Consider the following 20,679-nt stretch of genomic DNA (forward strand, 5'->3'; position numbering starts at 1 on the left):
AAGTTTTGATAAAAAGTAAGTCAAATTTGACTTAATTGTTCTTTTTCCAAAATATCTTGGCTCTTCTTGTACATTTTCTTTTACAGATAAACTTTATAATTTTGTCAGATACCACAAATAATTCTCAATGGGGTTTTAATTGGGATTATATTGACTTTATGAATTGCTTGAAGGAAGTTAGTCTCATTAGAACATGGAAATTTTTCACTCAGGATGATGGCCTGCTACTCTATTTATTCAGCTCCTTTTTAAGATTTTTATTTATTTATTTTTTCCCTCCAAAGCCCCAGTAGATTGTTGTATGTCATAGCTGCACATCCTTCTAGTTGCTGCATGTGGGATGCGGCCTCAGCATGGCCAGAGAAGCGGTGTGTCCGTGCACGCCCGGGATCCGAACCCAGGCCGCCAGCAGCGGAGCCCGCGCACTTAACCACTAAGCCACGGGGCCGGCCCTCAGCTCCTTTTTAAAATGTTCTTCAACACAAAGAAATGGAAAGATATTCCGTGCTCTTGGATTGGAAGAATTAACATAGTTAAGATGTCCATACTTCCTAAAGCAATCTATAGATTCAATGCAATCTCTATCAAAGTTCCAACAACATTTTTCACAGAAATAGAACAAAGAATCCTAAAATTTATATGGAACAACAAAACACCCTGAATAGCTAAAGCAATCCTGAGAAAAAAGAACAAAGCTGGAGGTATCAGACTCCCTGATTTCAAAATATACTACAAAGCTATAGCAACCAAAACAGCGTGGTACTGGCACAAAAACAGACACACAGATCAATGGAATAGAATCAAACGCCCAGAAATAAACCCACACACCTATGGACAGCTAATCTTTGACAAAGGAGCCAAGAACATACAATGGAGAAAAGAAAGTCTCTTCAACAAATGGTGTTGGGAAAACTGGACAGCCACATGCAAAAAAATGAAAGTAGACCATTACCTTACACCATACACAAAAATTAACTCCAAATGGATTAAAGACTTGAATGTAAGACCTGAAACTATGAAACTTCTAGAAGAAAACATAGGCAGTACACTCTTCGATATCGGTCTTAGCAACATATTTTCAAGCACCATGTCTGACCGGGCAAGAGAAACAATAGAAAAAATAAACAAATGGGACTACATCAAACTAAAAAGCTTCTGCACAGCAAAGAAAACCATCAACAAGACGAAAAGGCAACCTAACAATTGGGAGAAGATATTTGCAAACCATACATCTGATAAGGGCTTAATCTCCAAAATATGTAAAGAACTCATGCATCTCAACAACAAAAAAACTACCAACCCAATTAAAAAATGGGCAAAAGACCTGAACAGACATTTCTCCAAAGAAGATATACAGATGGCCAACAGACACATGAAAAGATGTTCAAAATCATTAACTATCAGGGAAATGCAAATCAAAACTACAATGAGATATCATCTCATGCCTGTCAGAAGGGCTATAATTAACAAGACAGGAAACAACATGTGTTGGAGAGGATGTGGAGAGAAGGGAACTCTCATACACTGCTGGTGGGAGTGCAAACTGGTGCAGCCACTATGGAACACAGTATGGAGATTCCTCAAAAGATCAAGGATAGAACTACCATATGATCCAGCTATTCCACTGTTGAGTATTTATCCAAAGAACTTGAAAACACCAATGCGTAAAGGTACATGCACCCCTGTGTTCATTGCAGCCTTATTCACAATAGCCAAGACTTGGAAGCAGCCTAAGTGCCCATCAAGGGACGAATGGATAAAGAAGATGTGGTATATATACACAATGGAATACTACTCAGCCATAAGAAACGATGAAATCCAGCCATTTGTGACAACATGGATGGACATTGAGCGTACTATGCAAAGTGAAATAAGTCAGAGGGAGAAGGTCAAATACCGTATGATTTCCTTCATTAAGTAGTAGATAATAACAACAATAAACAGACACATGGAGACAGAGATTGGATTGGTGGTTATCAGAGGGGACAGGGGTGGGGGGAGGGTGAAAGGGATAATTCGGCACATGTGTGTGGTGATGGGTTGTAATTGGTATTTGAGTGGTGAACATGATGTAATCTATGTAGAAATAGAAGTATAACGATGTACACCTGAAATTTATACAATGTTATAAACCAATGTTACTGCAATAAACAAAAAATTTAAAAAAAATGTTCTTCAATAAAATATTATTTCCTGTCTATATTTCTTGAATGCTTTTAAAGGTAATTTCTAGGCATGTTGCTTCTTGGTATGCAATTGTGACTGGATTTTTTTTTCTGTTCCTGTTTCTGATTATTGCCTTCATATATGAAAGCTATGGATTTATGTCTTAAATCCAGTGCATTATTAAATTACATTTATTAGTTTTAATAGTTGTTCAGTTAATTATTTTAGATATTTTTAGATAGATAATTATATCATCTGCATAATGATACTATTGCCTTCTTATGAATAAATAGTGGAATATGGGGGTGCAGCAAATAATGTGGAATACAAGTATTGTTAGCAGGCATCATTGTTCAGCTCGTAATTTTAATGTGCATGCTTCTAATATTTCATTTTTAAGTGAGACGTTTATGATGTATTTCTATATTATACTCTTGTCAATTTTAGTAAGTTGCTTCTATTTCTAGCATACTGTAAGTTTTAATCAGGAATAAGTGCTTAATTTACAAAGTGCTTTTGAAATTTAGCAAGATCATTTTATGTTATTTCATTTGTAATATGTTATTGTAGTGAATTACATGAATACATTTCCTAATATTAAATCATTTTTCTATTCCTTAGTTAAACATAGTTGAATCGCATATAGTACTCCTTAATGCACTGTAGAACTTAATTTGTTAAAGTTTGATTTAGGATTCTTGTAAGTTGTTTTGACAATAGAATTTTTTGGTATTCTCTTCACTTGGAATTGGCATCAGAATTATGCTCTCCTCGCGGTGTGAGGTTGGAAAACTTCCCATAGTTTTCTATGCTTTGGAACAATTTAAATAATATAAGGATTAGGGTTTGTTCTAAGTTGGTAGAAATTACCTGAAGGCCAGCTAAGACTTAAACATTTTGCAGAAATAGAAATTTGACCAACTTTTACATTTCTTCTCTGATTGTTGAACTATTGAGGTTTATGATTCTTGCTGAGTTCTTAGTAGCTCGTATTTTCTTTAAAAACGGTGTCTTCTATGTAAATTTTCAAATTTTTTGTATATACCTGTGTATTTCCCTTTGTTACTTCAAACATTTCTCTTTATCTATACCTGTTTATCCTTTCTCGTTGTTATTGCTTTTTCTAATTTGTATTTTCTTTCTTTTTTCCTTAATAATGTGAATATATTTGTAAAAGGCATATGTAACTGATCTTTTAAAAAAACAGCTTTTGGTTTTTTTGATCAAGTTTATATTAAAAAATATTCTATATCATTAATTTATCTCTTTACTATTAATTTCTTCATTTTACTTTTTTTAGGGTTGTTTTGTGATTCTCTTTCTAACTTCTTACTGAATATTTAATTTCTTTATTTTCAACTTCTTTTATTTGCTAACGAATTCACTTAAATCTATATGTTTTTCTCTTTGTCCACATCCTACAGGTTCGGATCTGTAGTGCTTTTATTTTGTTAATTTCTAAATAAATTGCAGTTCAGTATTGATTTCCTCTTTAATCTAAGAATTATTTAGATCTGATTTACAAGCGATTGAGTTTGTTAATTTTTAATTTTGCATTGTGGCTGGAAAAATGGGGCTCATGTGATTCATGCAATTTCAATTTGGGTAGAATTTATATTATCTTTGTGGACTAATAACTTTTTTAAAGTGAGGTAAGAACATTTAATTTGAGAACCATCCTTTTAACAAATTTTTTAGTGTATAACACAGTACTGCTAATTAGAGGCATGGTGTGGTATAGCAGATTTCTAGAACTTACTCATCTTGTATAACTGAAACTTTATTCCCATTGAATAGCAACTTTGCATTTCCCCTGCCCTCAGCCCCGGGAAACCACCATTCTACTCTCTGCTTCTATGAGTTCCACTATTCTTGATACCCCATATAACTGGAATTATGCAGTATTTGCCCTTCTGCGACTGGCTTATTTCACTTAGCATAGTGTCCTCCAGGTTCGTCCACGTTCTTGGGTATTGCAAGATTTCCTTCTTTTTAAGGCTGAATCATATTCCATTGTGTGTATGTACCACATTTTCTTTATCCATTCATCTGTTGATGGATATTTATGTTGTTTCCACATCTTGGCTATTGTGAATAATGCTGCAATGACCATGGGAGTGCAAGCATCTCTTTGAGATCCTGATTTCAGACTAATATATTTTTAAGTTTTGTAAATGTTTATCGGTCTTTTGAAGAGCAACTGAAAGCTGGAGAATAGAGATGGCGAAAAGTGTATGTAAGAAGGTTTGAGGGGAGAGAAAGAGCTCAGTTTTGGACACTTGTGTTTGTGATAGCTCTGAAACATTCAGATGGAGCTGCCAAGTAAGCAGTTAGATATACAAGCCTGGAGCATAGTTTTGAAACCTGGCCCAGAGATACAAATTTGGGAGCCATCAGCTTATAGATGGCATTTAAAGCTACAAGACTGAATGAACTCAGTAAGGTTATGGAGGGAGGTAGACAGCGAAGGGAAGAGCATCAGGGACTGAGCCCTGGGTTTCTCCAATGTTAAGAGGTTGGAGGGAAAATGCGGGAACCAACTAGAGAGATTAAAAAGGAACTACCACTGAGGGAAGAGGAAAACTAAGAAACTGTGATGCTCTAGAAACCTAATGAAGAACAATTATCAAGAGGGAAGAAGAAATCAATTGCTTCAAATGTTACTGATGGATCAGGTTAGAAGAGGACTGAATATTGACCATTGGCTTTAGCAGTGAAGGGGTCACTGGAACCTTGACAAAAGTAAACCTTTCTTCACACTTAACCCCTGCCTAGATGCTCTGCTACTTACCTACCTCTCTATCTAAATTACGCTTATCTGGGAGTTGGTAAATGTATTTGTCTGCTCGGGCTGCCATAACAAAATGCCACAGACTGGGTGGCTTAAACAATAGAAATGTGTTTTCTCACAGTTCTGGAGGCTGGAAGTCCAAGATCAATATTCTGGCCAATTTGGTTTCTGGTGAGAGCTCTCTTCCTGGCTCGTAGATGGCCACCTTCTCGCTATGCCCTGACATGGCCTTTCCTCCATGTGTGTGTGTGGGGTGTTAATAGCAGCATGGGGTAATTTTGGGGGTCGTGGAATGTTCTGTGGTGTCTCTTCTTATAAGGACATTAATCCTATCAGATCAAGGGCCCACCCTTACGACCACATTTAACCTTAATTACTTCCTTAAAGGTCCCACACTGCTGGGGTGGGGTGGGGTAGGGGGGTGGGTTAGGGCTCTAACATATCAATTTGGGGGGACAGAAATATTCAGTCCATAGCAGTAATCTATGGTTGAAACCGGCAAACAGTTAGCCATTGATGATTAAATAGCTAGGGACTAAAGTTCTTTTTTCTTTTTGCCATTACTGATTGTAGCTTTCAGTTGTTCCCCTGCCCATTGTTAACTGTGCTCTTTAGGCAATATGCTATCTGACTCCAGCTTGGTTCCTATAGATAACATCTCCTTGAAGCCTGGGTCACCATAGTAATGGATGTTTGAGCTGTTTTTCAGGAATTTGAACCCCTTGTCCACTTCAGGCCAGTTGAGACCACCAACCCATCAACTGGGCCCAAGCAGATGTCCGACAAGCGACCTTTAGACGTCAAGAGGTCCTCCCTCAGGTCATGCCAATGCCGCCATTTTGTGAACATGCGTCCTATGAAGAGGCTTGAAGTCTGACTATGCTTGCACAGATCATCAATTACCTCACCTCTCCTCCCTCCAATCAGCTATCTCCACATTTCAGACCACTTTGCCCCCTTCCCCATAAATAGCCCTGAGTCCCTATTTTCAGGGAAGCAGATTTGAGACTCATTCTTCCGTTTCCTCATGTGGCTGCCTTGTGATTAAACCCTCTTTCTCTGCAATCTCGTCGTCTCAGTGATTAGCTTTCTGGGCGGTGGGCAAAACGAACCTGGTTCGGTAACATGGTTATGGGTCAAATCTGGCTCGCTGCCTGTTTTTGTAAACAAAGTTTTATTGGAACACAGCCATGCTCATTAGTTCATATATTGTCTTGGCTCATTTCACACTACAATGGCAAAATTGAGTAGCTGCAACAGAGACCATATGACCCACAAAGCCTAAAGTATTTACTGTCCGACCAGTTACAGAAAAAGTGTGATGACCCCTGTACTTAGCTTGGAATTCATCTCAGTTCCTCTGAGACTAAATTGATCATTATTCTGAACTCCTGTGGTATTTATTCTCTGACACACTCATTTGAGTCTTCTAATCCATTATCAAGTGTTGTTATTTTTCAGGTGAGGGTATCTTGCTCCCCAGATAGATTAAAATCTCTTCAAAGACAGAATCTCTGTGCTATTTTTCTTTGTGTCCACCACAGTCTTATGCATACACACATACAAAAGATGTAAAATACATATTCATTAATTTATGTATGTTATATACTTACAGATTTCATTGCTTGCTCTGCTCATAACCTTCTAGAAAACTTGCCCCACCCACAGCTTCTGGAAAGGGCAAGGTTAGGTGCCATGTGATTATAGCCTTGGTCAGCAACCATTCATATTCTTCCTTGAGAGTTTGCACTAACACACTGAGTGGATGCTGTTGGCATCCTATTGGAGGATTGCCTCAGACAAATAAGAGCTGCCTCTTCGGGGGCTACACACTAACCTCCGTCATCTCGAACCCTTGACCTTCTCCTGAGAGCACTCCCCAAATAAGTCCCTTGAACAAGAATTACGGATTCCAGGCTCTACTTTTAGGGAATCCCACTTAAGAGCTAAGACAAGGGCCTTTAACTCAGACCAAGATTTCAGAGAGGTTTATCTCTCAAGCAATTTCCAAGTCTGAGTCAAATCTCCAGAAGATATTATATCTATAAAGATGGACTGCTACTGTGTTAGAGAGTTGGGAATTCTTGCTAGTGTCCCTTTCGCTGATGGAAAATGGAGAAGGGAAATACTCCCAGTGAGCAGAGTCTTTTTCTTATATCAAACTTAAAGCAGTTCACTAGCCTGCTAAGGAAGTGTCAAAAAGCTGATGTAGTTGGAGTTTACTGAACCTGTCCTATAACTTACCGTAATGTGATCATCTCACCTCCAATGCCAGTAAGGAGCCCCAATGCTATAAGATGTGAGTCTGTGTCTGGGGAGATGAGTGATGAAGAAGAGTTTTTATTATTGCATGATTTATATGCTTTAATCTGATGCTACCTTGTAGACCTTTCTCTTTTCTCCTTCTGTCTAATTTTTTTGTGTCCTATTGTTCCTCTGTTAAGATATATTTAAAGGTGGTGATTACACCTACCTTAGGTTTAGCCTGAGGGTTACAAAATTGTGAGATGGAGCTAGATGAGGAAAAAACTTGGAGAAAAATATCTCCATGGCATCGCCTTGGGATAGAGTAGCCAGATGTGATGTGATGTGACTTTGGATTGTCCCCTGTTGGGTAAAGGTAAATGTGGTTATGGCTTTAATGTGGATATTCAGCAGAACACGTTAGGTATGTACCACACTTTTAGAATTGCATATGCCAGGGCAAAGGGATGTGCCAGATAAGTTTGGTTGACAACGTTGCTTTGGTCCTTTCTAGAAAACCTACCATACTTACAGCTGCTGGTTGGAGTAGCCCTACCTAACACATGCCACTCTCCTCATCCATTCCCCATTATGGCTAACTAAAACAGGGATGGGCTCCCAGCCAGGACCAGCTGGATCTTATGGCTGACCAGTGACTAATCAGATTCCTTCCTGAGAAGAGGAATTAAGAAAAAGAGAGACTGTTATTGATAGTTGGTTCTGAAACATGAAGCTTTAAGTTCGTGTAGACTCAGGGACTGAGAGGGCCAAAACTGGGCCATCTATAAGGAAAGGAAACCTGTGTGGAGAGAGAAAGATGAAGATGCTCAGAAATGTTGAAGAGATAATAATGGTGTTAAGAGATGGTAAAGGTGCAGAGATACCACGGGAGAAAGAGACAGAAAGGAAAAAAGACCAGAGAGAAGAAATGACTTCCTAGAGTGATCAAGTGTCACCTTTGTGCCTCACATTTCAAATTCCCATCTTCTGTCTCCATAAGACATGTATTTGACTCTGGCACCCATCTCAGATAACATGTATCATCTCTGCTCTCTAGAAGCTTATAATATAGAAGAGAGAACACTCAGAGGAACTATCGTATACAGATTAAGGCATCAAATGCAAGAGGATAAGTACAGATAAGCATAATAATGCATTGAAAATAATATTCTCTTTTACTTGCTGCCCTTAGAAAGTGTGAGATTTGCTCACATTCTCTGAATAAGCCTCTCTTACTTTCTTGATCCAGCATGAGAGAATTTATGTTCCATGTAACGAAAAGAGCCTTGACTACAACATGTCAATTAATGAGAGACATTTTCCAAAGCTTGGCAGAACAGACTCATCAAGATTCTAGATCCTTAGGGGGTAGGATCAGAGTCCACAGTGAACCTATTAATTTGGAGGAGAGATTGGAAACATGGACAATGAAAGGAAGTATTAATATGCAGGGGAAATAAAAACAACCTTTCAAAAAACAACAGGAAGGCAAAGCCGGGCTGTGTGAAATATAGCAGAAAAGGCAGGAATGGTGGACTAGAGGCTGGATCTGGGCCAGCCGTGTAGCTAGGTGGTTTAAAAAGTAAAATTAGTTCAGTGATAAACATAAGCAGAGCATACTGACACTGGAGAAAATGTTCCTTTTTTACTTAACATTGTCAATTCAAACCAATAAAATGTAGTCAGTGCATAGTTGCTTATGGCACCCTTCTAAAAAACAAGATTTCTGTAGAAGTCTTATAGGCTAAAAGAGACAGCATTCAGATTGGTTTCTACAAAAAGAAGACTTGAAGCGTTTAATGCAGAAATTTAAGTATAAACAAAGTATTGTAATACTTTAGAAAAAATGTTCCGTTAACTTTCAAAAGCACTTTCAATATCTCCCTTGTTTAATGACAACCAATGAGGACTCTGGAGACAGAGTTGGGTTCAGAATCTGGCCGTGCTGCTCACCTACTGGAAGCCCACGGACAAGCCATTTAGCCACTTTGATTCTTAGTTTCCTGATTTGAAAAATGGGGGTGATAATCACCGCCCTGCAGAGTTGCCACCTTTAGACCTGTGTATGAGATTTAGTTGGCCACAGTTATTGCCACTCCTTAGTCGTTAGCTCTCTTTCCTTATGTCTGGGGCCTCTTTGTGCCTTAGAGTTTGCTATCACATGGGTAGAAGTTGTTACTTACAAGAGAACCTCAGAATTTATTTGTAGTTGACAAATACACGAGGAAATGCTAAAGGAACAAGGGAAAAAATATATGGTGTAGTAAAACTTGATTAGCTCGCTGTGTGTCCTTGGGCAAGTCACCTAACCCCTTTGGGCTTCAGTTTCATATTTTAAGGTGCAGGTGTTGTGGTGGGGTAAAAATGGGCAAGTGGTTGCTGGAGATGATTTCTAATATTACTTCCAGCTGTAACACTTGATGATTCTCTAAGACCAGGAGCAAATTTAATTTTTGTTTGACATTGAAGGCTTTTATACAAAAGACAACGACCAGCTTTAATACATCTTCCCTGAGGATAGAATTAGAGAGAATAGAACAAAACCGCCCTTGATTTAGGTTAGAGATAAGAAAGACTTCCCAGGGAATTATTTATTGATGTGAATTAACAAGGGAGAATGGAACATTCTAGCAGGATAGATTTCTCTCTCTCCCTGGTCAGAGCAGGATCCTCAACTTGAAGACTGGGTTTCCAGTGAGCGAGGGAGGCGGGGGGGAGTGTAGCGTGGGGAGAAGAATGAAGAGATCACTGGCGTTTCCCTAGCAGCCCACAGTCCTATGTGTGACTTGTCAACCTGTAGTCCTGGCTTTCACAGAGTTTATGTTCCTTGGAGTGTAGGCAAGCTTGGGATCAGGTCACCAAGTTACCGCAACTACCAGTGTGCTTTGCATTGGGGCCCAACAGGAGGGTTAAGTAGTTATTAATTAGCACATGGAATAGAACAGGTCTAAGTATCGTGATTTCCAGTTCGTTTTTACTATTGTGGTTGAAAAGATAGTAAAGGTCTAGAGGATGGTTATGTTCTCAAAGTGGTTAATCTGGGGGCTAACAAAACAAAACAACCACTCCCCCTCCAAGTTCCCAAAGTGAGCAAGCAAAGAGTGTGGTGGAGAAGAAAATCACTGGGCTGACAGGGACCTGGCGACATTGTGATCCTTATCATTGCAGGCTGTGCCACCAGCCCTTTGGGAAAGGACCCCATTCCCTCATTATGATGGCAGTTTGTCAGCTATATTTAGACTAGATAATCACTTTGATGTTGCTCTTCTAATCTTTATTTTGTATTTAATTTTAATTTTATTTTATTTCCTACTGTCTCCATATTCAATTTCTCTTGTATTCAGCCTCATTGTCTGAGTTTCAGTTTTTTTGTTGTTGTCAGTATGTTTTTTGCACGGGGGGATTTTTATCGCAAATGTTTCATTACATCTCAAGACATTCTTATATTCACCTATTACGGTTTGTTATTTTGTTTGCACTTGTTCTCAGCCAATCTGATTTCAACTTGGAACTGCCGTAGCCCCACTAGGGGGCCACAAGTGCCCTAGTCAGAGCCCGACGTTGGCTGTTCTCCCAGCGGAGTTCTAGAAAGTTAAGACTGATACACACTTTAGAAAAGACAAAGCATGACCATGACCGTATTGAGCTACAGCTCCCTATGTTCTGATGCTGCAGTCGATTGCATCATCAGAAAAAGAGCGAGTATCAAAAAAAGAACCAGGTTTGCTATTTTAAATGATGCCGGATCCTCAGGAACATTGTTTTGTTTCAGAAGCAGAGAGAAAATTTCCGGAAAAGACACTCTGTCTCAGTGATGGGTGGCCTTGTGAGATGCTTGAGAAAAGTTGCTCAGGGCTCTTAGGACTGGCGTATATGAAGCCTCCTTCCTCTATTCTCTCCCCTTTTCAATTCATCTGATTGACTACGGACAGATTAACCTTCCAAAAACCTGTGCAGTCATCACATCATTGCCTGTCTCAGGAATCATCAACGATTCCACATTATCGCGACCTAAAACTTTCAATCTTTCAGAGTAATAAGGACTCCTTTTAATGTAAAAAAAAAAGTGGACAGGCACATGATATTTTTGGAATCAATTCACTACACCTTTAAGTGAATTCATATTTAAGTATTCATGACAGCATCTATATACTTAAAAAGTGGTACAGGTGGGAGAAAGTATTTATTCCATCAGCTTCTGATGTTTGGCTCACTTCTGGATTCCTGGACCCGTTGTGATAACTTCAGGGTTCTATTAACTTTGGGTCAGAAGTATCAGCCTAGAGGACTATACTCGAAGAGTTGCCAGGATGTTTCATCAGGCAGCATCTCTGATTCCATCGACTTTCCTCGGGTGGGCAGCTTTCTTGTTGTGTCCCCTCTCCTGTCTCTCTATAGCCTCCTGGACCATTCTCCAGCCATTCACCCCCACTGCCCCCGCCCCATCTGTATTTCTAATTGCTCCCTTTTCATCAATACTTACCTTGTAGCCCCCCAATATGTTCAAGTATCAAGTAATTTAAAATATCCCCCCAACCCTAAATATCCTCGCTAATTCTTAGCTGCCCAGTGCTCTATCTTAGGCCTTCACACCACACTCCTCTATCCGTCAGTGAACACCATTTGCTGAATTCCCATCCACACTTCAGACTCACAGCCCCTGCTTTACTTTAGTCTCTCATCATTTTACACTTACTGTCTCCAATTATAAAAGATTTAGACTGGTACCTAAATAATCCTTATAATAGATGTTACACGTAAGAACTGTGTTAATGACAGAAGCCAGAAATAAAGAGTCTTAAACAAACACAAAGCCGTAATGGTGATATAATTTCTAAGACTAAAAAAATAAAATAAAATTGAGCTCACTTGGTTTGTGGCTCTTCTCTGTTCTCTGTCTGGTGTCTGTGGGTGGTCTTGCCTGCATGGGGTTACTGCACCTTATTTTGATCTATGCTTTTCCAAACCACTTTGTCTTCAGCATTCCAAAGATGATCATCTTGGGAAAACTGAAGCCACCTACTATCTACTATTAAAAGACAATCTTTTCAATGATCAAAGCATGTTTCTTACAATGCTGTGTCATTTTGGTAAAAGAGAAACAACAAAAAAGTGATTATCGTCATTGTCCTTTAAATAGTAAATTCAACCTTGTCATCATTCTTTGTCCATAGTTGGTACTCAGTATGTGTTTATCAATCGTGGAATGGCAATTGATCAACAACTATTCTTCAGTTCCTACCTGTTTCTTCATTTGTTTATTTGGTTATTCAACCAATGAATATCAAGTGCTCGCTATGTGACAGATATTGTACCAAGCATTTAGGGGAAAATAATAAACATGGTAAACATGGTTATGACCCTCAGGGATCAGCATTCTGATGGGTGAGACAGATGAGTGATAGACGATTATCATACAGTGAGGTGACAGTTATGATAGAGGAAGGGCAGAGGCTATGGGAGCACTTTGGAAAGTCTCTTAACCCAGATGGGGGTGGGAGGGAGCTGAAGGAAGGCTTCCTGGAAGAAGCGATATCTAAGCTCAAACATGAAGAAGGAGTAGGAAATAGCCATTTGGATTTAATTTGGAATGGCGGTCTCCAAAGAGTTATCAAGGCTTTGAGCCATAAGGCTGCCTATTGAAAGCTTTAGGGATGTTGCTAGTTGTAGGAAGAAGAGATGGTGTTAGAAATGACTCAAGGTTGCATGTGAGGAGGACTATTGATTCTGGCGTTGGTGCTTAGGAAACACAAGTAAACTTACAAACTGTAATTTAAAAGTTTGATTGCTGAGAATACCAAAAAAAAATTCACTTTCTTACAAATATCTCTAAAAATGATTACCTTCTCTCTCCCTTATTCATGTTATTTGTGAATTTAAAAGCAGTTTTATAGTTTTAATCTAAATAGTTCAATAAATGTTTGTTGAATGAGCAAGTGCTGTCTTTACCTCCTTAATATTTCTCAAATCTGTAAATCTTGCCTCTCTCCATGTTGTCCTTTAAAATTTTTCTGTAGAACCCTTCAGCGTCTAGCAGGAGACACTCTCAAGTGGTCACACATGAAAGGGGCACAAAGAATCATCACGACATGGCCCCACCAGTTTTTCGTCTCACCACTCCCTACTCCCCTCTAGCATACTTGCAGGCCTCTGAAGATTCTATGCTCTTTCTTGTCTCAGGACATTGCGTCTATTCCCTCCGTCTGTAATGCCCATTTCTCTCCCTCCACTCTAGTCCTCAGAGATCATTTACTGCACACTGCCCATCTCTTCAAGGCTGGATTAGCTGTCCATGTATACGGCTACCCGCATAGAGCCCTGCACAATTCCTTCACAACAGCACTTAATCCACTGCATTGCCGTAAGCCATTTGTTTCTTTTCTTTGTTAGACTGTAAGCTCATTAAAGTAGGGACTGTGTCCTATTTATCATCAAGCTCCTAGTGCATGGCATAGTGCCTGGCAGATAGTAGACACTCAATACATATTTGTTTAATGACTGAATAATAATTGGGCAACAAGTTACATTTTCATGGGATTTTATTTACATATATTATCACATTGGCTTCTCAGTACAACTCCAGTACCTAAGTATTATTAGCTCTATTTCACTGTGGGAACCTGGGCATAAATAGGTTAAAGGACTTAGCCAAATTTCCATAGCTGTTTTATTTATAGTTTCACTCCCAAGTAAGAAGTTTCCATGGGTAATTCAGGAAGTGGTTGCTTTTGAATATCTGGATGTCATCACTGTGGCATCTTATAGAAATCATGTCACTTCTTTTCCTGATTACGCAAAAAATGTCAAGCATATTGTAATTTTAATTCTCTTGGGAATACTCTCAAACTATGTCTACTATAGAGGGGAAAGGATAAGAAAAATCTTCTAAAATGAAAATATCTTCCACAGGCTTGTTCAAACTGAATAGTCCTAGGGCAAACAAAATAAAATGGTGGCCAGATTGTACCAGAAGTTGAATATTACCTTATCTGTGAGCCACAGATATGAGCAATGTTGAAAGATAAAGCAACATTAGGAGCAATAAAGGAGCTCTGGGGCACCTCCTATTTCAAAAGATGATGCTGTGGTTCATTTGTTTATTCTAGGTGTAAATGACCCAATCTGTCTCATCTTTAGAGGTATTTTAAAGATAATTGCATAGAAAGGAATAACCCAAACAAATAAATCCCACAGAAGTAGAAAGTCGATTTTCAAGCACTTTGTGTTGGTAGGCAATGATGGTTTGGAGTCAGGAAACTTTCTTTTGTCCTTTACTTTGTGCTATGTAAGTGATAGTCTGTTCCGAGTATACATAAGACAAGCTTTTTCTAGGCATCTGAACACTCTCTACTAAAATTAGGGCTAATCCAAGATGGGTCGTAATCCGGAGAGCTTCCAGAAAGCTGGAACACTTGGGGACTACATAAAATTGACTATATTCAGATTGATTCCAGTGTAGCTCAGGAGGTCTTGGATTAAATTGGTCAAGATAGAATCATTTAAATGGCCATTGAATATGATTAGCTTTCTGGCTCCTCAAATCAGCTTCAATTGGGAGGGAGGATTACATTGGCCTTTCAGTCCAGTACCGTTGAGCCCCTATGAGCTAGGATTTACTTGTGGGCAAGTAAATGATTAATCAACAAGTCTGCAATCCTTCCTCTCAAGTTACAGAGGAGATGACCTTGGGGAACAAATAAGGTGACTTGGTCTAAGGGCAGACTTCCTGCAAACAAAATAATAGAGTCTACTAGCGGGAAAGTCCTTAACTATGAAATGTTTTCAGCAGAACGAACCTGATTTTCTGGGATTTCTTCCTGTAAACCAACCTAAAATCTATGGATTTTGGGGCATGGCTCCTGGAAAAAGTAAACAGTGTAACCAATTGAGGATAACATAGAAATGTTTCATGGTCAAAATGGCTCCTTCTCTGTAAGGGATGTGATCATATCTACTGCTTAGAGACATCACCTGGTAGATTTGGGCCTAGAGGGCATCCAATGTGGCAAAAAATATATTCTGGGGAGCTGAATTGATACGCTGGATCTGTCCCCGCCTCTACCTCAGTCTTACTTGTATCCTTGAGATTATTAGTAGAGTTTGATCCTGTGGGTTAGATATTTCTTTTGTGTGAGTCTGGTTTGATAATCTGATTTTTTGTTATTTCAAGTTGTCACTTTTGTTGGGATGTTACCAGTTGGTGATTTTTGGATTAACTTTAGCTCCATTAACTGATTAAGCCTATTATATCTCATTAGTATACCAATTAAACTCTATATCAGTTTCTCTTTTTGTGAAATGAGGTTGATAAATACCTGTACCAGATTCATCTGATTTCCCCAGGGAAAATTCTTGAAAATTGATTAAAAAATTATTCTGACAGTGTTGCTCTGGGGTGGATCCTTGAAAGGAAGAAGTAATATAAAATGATATCAGTCATATTTTACTGGTGTGTAAAATATCCCTAAGAGGAACTTGTGCCCTGAGACCTGTATCTGACTCCATTTCATCTTTAATCTTCCATGCCAGAGCTCCATTTTGGGAAGTTCATAAAAACTGCCTCTTATAGAATAATTTATTTCCAAGAATTAAATGTCCTTCAACGTGCCATATACTAGTCATTTTCCTAGAAAATTAGGGCAACAGAATTCAATAACTCTAATGGTACAATGGTAAAAGAGGTAATTTAGTTCAATATTCGTCCTTTCTGGATGTTGGAATTCAAATTCAGGAAGGTTCTGACACTTTCCCAAGCTTATATAGCTATTAAAGTTACAGCTGGGTCTTGAACCCTCTTTCTGATTACAGAACTCACCATCCTTTTTCCTTGTGGGAACAACCCACCCCTCTTCTCACTTCCTGTGGTCCTAAAGTGGGCTCCAAAGGTAGGCGGGTGGCCAAAATCTAGTCAGTCAGAGTACTTCATCCTCCTGTGGGTTCAGGAATGGACTTGTGACCCAAGTTGGGTCAATGAGAGTCATACTGGGACTTTTGCTGGAGCTGGTAGGGAAGAGAGGTTCTGTTTATGCTAGGGAGAACTGGAGTGTGGAGGTTCCTGGTGCCAGCCTACGGGGAGAACAAAGGCCTGACAATGATTAAAGAGGGAAGGAGACAGAAAGAGAGATATTGACCTCGTTAAGCCAGCTGAACTTTGATTTCTCCACTACATGAGGCAGTGAATTCTCTTTTTGGTTAAGTGAATTTGATTTGAATTTCTTTTCCATGTAATAATAAGAGTTCCAACTTATACATCATGTGTTATGATTTCAAGTCCTATTATAAAAACTTCTACCATTTTTATTGGTGTGAAAAATTTTCAGTTTTGCAAGAAGACACAATGCAATAGCATATGTTTGTGGATTCAAATATAACTTTGGAAGAACAAAATGGCTTCAATTTCTCCAACTGATCCTAGCAAGTGAAGAATTCACCTCTACTACATTCTTACATGGCTTTCTATTATAAGAATTACATGATTGATTTCCTCTGTTCACATAACCACCTCACATTAGACTGTAAGCTTCCTGAGGACAGGGGCTGTGTATTTTTATCTTTGTATCTTTACAAATCGCTAAAAACAACATTGATAATTTCTAACACTTGCTGAGTGTTTACTATGGGTGCCAGGCACAGATTCATATGTTTTATTCATTGAATCCAAAATGTACCTATGTTCATAACTCATCAGTGATGGAGCTGAGATTCAAGTCTACACAGTCTGTCTCTTAACCAGTACCCTGCACTGCTTTTCCTGATTTACAGATGTGCTCAATAAATAGTTGTTAAGTGAAAGAATAAATAGTTCTGACATTGGAATGGGAAAATTTTATGATGCCCATTTTACAGTTGGGGAAACTGAGTCAGTATTGAGAGGAATTAGAGTCTGCATCTCTTGACTCCTACTGGGGCAATCTTTCCACTATCCAATGTTTACCTGTGGATCAAAAATATAGGCAAGTATTTTAATTTGAAGTTCCGGGTAAGATTTTGGCTTCATCAGTATAAGTTATATTTTCACAAAAGACTATCTTCTACATTAAAACATTTTAAAGACTGTCTTATTATTTAATAAATAAAAATAAAAATAATAAAGAGAAAACCACCTACAATACAAAAAATTTCTGATCATTTTCCCAAAGAATGAAGAAAAGAATTAATGTGGTTGAGGGGTGATCAGTTCTCCATAAATATAGCAGGTGACATTACTTATGTTGTTATATATCATGTTAATAACTTGAAAACAAGCTAAACTGAATATAAACTATTTCTTTTATTTATAATTTAGAAAGTCTAGGATAAGGGGCTCTCAGACAAAGATAGGCCATGTTCTCCATGAAAGATTCCTGAAACTGAAAAATAAGGTCTTTTAACATTTTGTGATATAACTGTTTTTCTTGGCTTAAGCGTAGGTTTTAAAAAATGGTGCTCATTGTTTTGCTTCTAGTTCTTTTATGCATGGACAACCGTGCTGATGATGCATTCAGTTTAGGAGAATTTTCCAATTGAAAAAGTGCTCTGGAGAAGTTTAAGCGCCATGAATCACCCAAACCTCATCTAAGTCTCGTGAAGGCAGAGGCTGTGAAAGGCAGTCACAGAGAGAAGATGTATTGTAGTTGTGCTGCCTGATTCAACTAAATAGAAAAATATTTTGTGAAGACATGAGAATTTCAGGCATCTGACAGAGTGGCAAGGATAAATGTCACATTCCGTCAGAAAGGCAAAAATGAGTGACCTGCCGCTTGCCCTCCCTTCTCCTTCTTTCCCCTCACGAGGGGCTGACCTGGAATCCCAGTCTTATTCGTATGTAAAACACAAACCTAAAGTCTCTTGGTTACACTTCAGAAAGCACGAAAAATGCAACGGGGCATTTTTCCCCCTAATTATTTCCTAAGGGCTTTTGGACATCCAAACGGTTTTGATCAGGTGAATAAGTCAACACATTTTTCCAGGGCAAAGAATGTAGATTGCTCATGATAATAATAATTACAGGAGCAGCAGCAGCAGCAAGTCTCTTATGTTCAAAGGATTGGCTGTCTCCATCCTCATCTGCCCAGGTAAGACCAGGAGCACAGGGAGAGCTTTCCCATTCTCCCGACCTTTAAACCAGCATTTCATTCTAAAGAGAGTAAATATTTTACTATTTCTCAATTATTAAAATATAGTAAAAATGCCTGATGTCTGGGTCCTCTTCTTCCCAACTTTACTAGCCCCTAATATTTCCTTGAAAAATACTCTTTTGGGGCTTTGAAGCCTTTCCCTTCTCCTGCCTCTGAGTCCTGGAGGGGAATTTTCAGCCCAGGAGAATATCTACATGGTGTGGGGAAGCTGATGGCCTCTTAAGTCTGCAACTCGCAATGAAGAGTTACATAGTGAGGGGCTTGACTCGTCTGTCCAAATTTCTCTGTATCTACTCTGTTCCCAGTTTAAAGAAGGAAAATGTGGACAGTGTGGATGGTTACGTATGTGATCTGAGGATAGATTTGCAGTCAATCTTTTTACATTTTCCTTTGGCCCCCCAGGTAAGCAAAAAAAAAAAAATATCCTAAGGGATGCTTTTCCATAGCGCCCAGCGCATTCCGCAGAATCTGGAAGGTACTTCTCTGAAGCGGTGTGTGTGTGTTCAGGGCTATTCTGCACACCAGATTAGTGGGCAGGCTGACCTCTAGGCCTTTAAAATCCTGACGTCCAGCGTGGCCTTATCTCTTTGGAGCCGCCTCATCTGGGGCTGAGCAGCCGGTGGAGCCTCTAACGAGCAGAGGCGGCCGTCCTCTGCCTTCCTCAGCTTGACGCGCACTAGCTAATCTCTCTATTTTGTTTATTCCACAGGGGCTCTCTTGTTTACCACTAGCAGCTATTTTTTTTCTATTATCGTCTCTTAATTCATAGCAAGTAATGTGATTATTTCACAAAGGATAAGTAAAAATGGCATTACTTTAAAGGTTAAATTAGAGACTGCAAGTTCGAATGCAAATTTGACTGCCTATAGGCAATCATTGGTCAGGTGAATGAGGCCTCGAGTCTGCTTAGGTCCTTGCCTTCCTTGGCCTACTTAGGTACACCATTAGAACAATTCTAAGGCCTACAGAGATATGTAAACATCAACCAATAGACCCCTGTTTGAGTAGTGATTGTAGTCTGTGGTCACAGGCAATAAGGGTGATGTTGGGACTGTGTCTCCATAAGGACTCTGCTGAGTCTCTTAACCCTCCCATTTGCTGGAATGGATCTTTAGCACCTAAATAGTGGTATGGCAGTACTACACAGTGATGTGCAGATGTACTCTGAATGGTGATCCTAATTTTTTTTGCCAACAAACAAATCACTACTCTCTCAAGATTGCACTACCAGTATGCCCCAACTGTGAAATGATTGAAGTGGTGATGGTTTGATTGCACAGCACTAATGTTACTCAGTTTTCTGTATGCCAACTTCGTTTTCCCAGATAAACAAAAATTCCTCTACTTTCCTCTTCCTGTTGAGAATACAGCCTGCCCTTAATAGACGTTCACTGAACAATAGAATGCTTCTAAATTGCTGTATACGCAACAAAGACACACATTTTCCTTTGAGGGCTGGTTTTTAACAATAATCTAGCTTAATGGATTATAAAATTTAGGGTCAAGAATGATGCACTAATATAGCAGAGGAGCAAAAAGAGGCAGGAGAACCATGGCTTGCCTGGAAAATCACGGTGTGATAACAAGAGCAGGCGGCATCAGAAGGTCTGGTTCAGCTCCCAGTGGTGCCATTGACAAGCTGTGAGACCTGATCAATTTGCTTCCTCTTTAAGGATCTTAATTCCTCATTTGGAAATAGAGATAATACCACTCCTTATCTCACAGTGTGGTTGTAAGTGCAAAGCAAATGAAATCATGCCTATGGAAATGCTTCGTAAGATGTAAAGCACCACCACAAGGGAGGTGGTGGTGATGATGATGATTATTGGAATGTTCTTAGTCTGATTGTTCTCTGACTCTCATCATGTCCTGAGAGTTCCTTTGTATTTGTAATGAGACCTTGGAAAAATTCAGAGCTTATTTCCAACCATAATTTTCCCCATTCCTCCTCACTAATATCTATTCCTTTCCCCTTCCATCTCATCTCTAAAAAGTGAAACTCACATGAGCTTGCTTGTTTTCTCTGATGACAGGTGAACTATGTGCTGACATGAAGAAGTACAGTTGATTCTTATTGTTCTCAACAGTCATGTTCTATAAAGTTGCCAAGAATGCTGAGTTAGTGAGTATCGAACCATTTGCTCCTAGGGGAAATACAGGCTTAGGTTCTTGCAAGCCTCTGCTCACAACATTTTTGTCAACTAATCAATATGTAACCTTGTTTTACATGTGTTTTTTGTTAGACACTTTATTTAATATTTACTATTGGTTCATTAACATTGAACTCATGGCCAATGGCACTGTAACTCATTCATGAATGAAGCTTCTCTCACACAAATTTTTTCTCTGTAAGGCACAGCA

Source organism: Ceratotherium simum, chromosome 14, assembly GCF_057802395.1.
Source record: "Ceratotherium simum simum isolate JZ-2026a chromosome 14, ASM5780239v1, whole genome shotgun sequence".
Taxonomy (NCBI): Eukaryota; Metazoa; Chordata; class Mammalia; order Perissodactyla; family Rhinocerotidae; genus Ceratotherium; species Ceratotherium simum.